Genomic DNA, 1,698 nt, shown 5'->3' on the forward strand with positions numbered 1-1,698 from the left:
TTTTATGATCCAGCAATCCCATTTCTTGGCATCTACCCAAAGGACAGAAGAATTTCTCATTGGAAAAGTGCTTGCATATTGATGTTTATTGCGGCACTTTTCACGATTGCTAAGGCATGGAATCAACCCAAATGCCCCCGTACTGATGAATGGATTGAAAAACTGTGGCATATATACTCTACGGAATACTATTCAGCCATTAAGAACAAGAAAACCTTGACTTTTGACAGATAGTGGAAGAATATGGAAGATTTACTGCTGAGTGAAGCAAGCCAGGCTATGAAGGAGAGACACTGTATGTCCCCCTTAATATATATACCGAATGTCCGCACTCTATAACTGAAACTGACGTGCTAAAGGATGTACACACAGAAGAGGTCGATGTAAATGCCATATGTGGGGTGTGTGGCGGAGTGGGGCTGGGGAAGAACATTTGGAGGGATACAAAGACAGCATTGTTGAAACAGGGAGGTAGTGTTGCTATATTTTGATCAACTAGACCGGGGAGAAATGTTCATATATTGAAATGATCGCCTTGTAAGCTAAATAATGTAATTGAATGTATTTTTTTAAATGTAAATAAAAATTAAAAAATAAAAAAAAGAACCAGAAAAAACAATTTAAAAAAATAAAGGTCACAGAGAGACAGAAAGAAATGGAGAGGAGACAACAGTATCCCTACACCCTGTAAATGAATCTGAAAGAAGTCTCAGCAGAAAATCATTATTGGTCAAGGGAGGCAATATTTCAATCCTCAAGTTTAGTATCTATCTCAAAATGGGCCTGGCCTAGGTTTGTGCCTTTCCTATGTGAAATGGGGAAAGGCAGTAATTAGCATAATAAAGGAGATGTTTGAGAGTGCAGAGAATACTTCACCTTAAAAAAAAATTAAAAAGAAGATAAAATCCAAGGGGAGATACAGCAAGAAAGAGAGAGGCAGAGAGAAATGAAGAGGAGACAGAAGTAGCCCTACTTCCTAGAAATGAATCTGGAGGAAGAAGTTTCAGCAGAAAATCTTCATTTTTGGTCAAGGGAAGCAATATTTCAGAGCCCAAGTTCATTATCCATTTCAGGATCTTAGATAATATTTTCTATTTTAGAAGAAAACAATCACCAGTTTTCTGCTAGGAGTAGGCCTGGGATCTTTTTTCCTTTCTTTTCTTTTTCTCATAGCCAGCAATTTCTATCTTGTATAACATCTTAATTTTTTGTTACTCATTTAATACTTGTGTTTATACTTGATGCTATTATCTTCTCTAAGCCTTTGTCTCCTTATTTATTATAACCACAGCCTAAGTTTTTCCTTTTTCTGTGCGTCATTACAATGTAAATGAACCCTGAATTCCAAGTCAATTAGGAAAGATTTTTCTATCTCAGTATTAGTCCTTATTAATTTTCAAGTTGGAAAGGTTCTTTTTCCTAAAAAGGAAAACTTAAGGTCCATCCCTTTATAGAGGATTCCTGCTTGATTTCATTTTTGACTAATATGTCCTTTCTGGTAATTTCAGAAGTTTCTTCTTTTTTTCTCTTTGCTCAGCCTACTTTAAAGAAAATTATTTTTTCTTTCTCATTCATAGTTTTAATAATATTAATGCAAGAAAATTATGATGTAGGAAGTTGGGATGCATGGGTCCAACATCCAGTACAGAAACCAATGAATTTGGTTCTTTTGTCTCATGCTTATGAGGAAGTAGAGAC

The sequence above is a fragment of the Tupaia chinensis genome, unplaced genomic scaffold, assembly GCF_000334495.1.
Source record: "Tupaia chinensis unplaced genomic scaffold, TupChi_1.0 Scaffold147773_1, whole genome shotgun sequence".
NCBI classification, from domain to species: domain Eukaryota; kingdom Metazoa; phylum Chordata; class Mammalia; order Scandentia; family Tupaiidae; genus Tupaia; species Tupaia belangeri.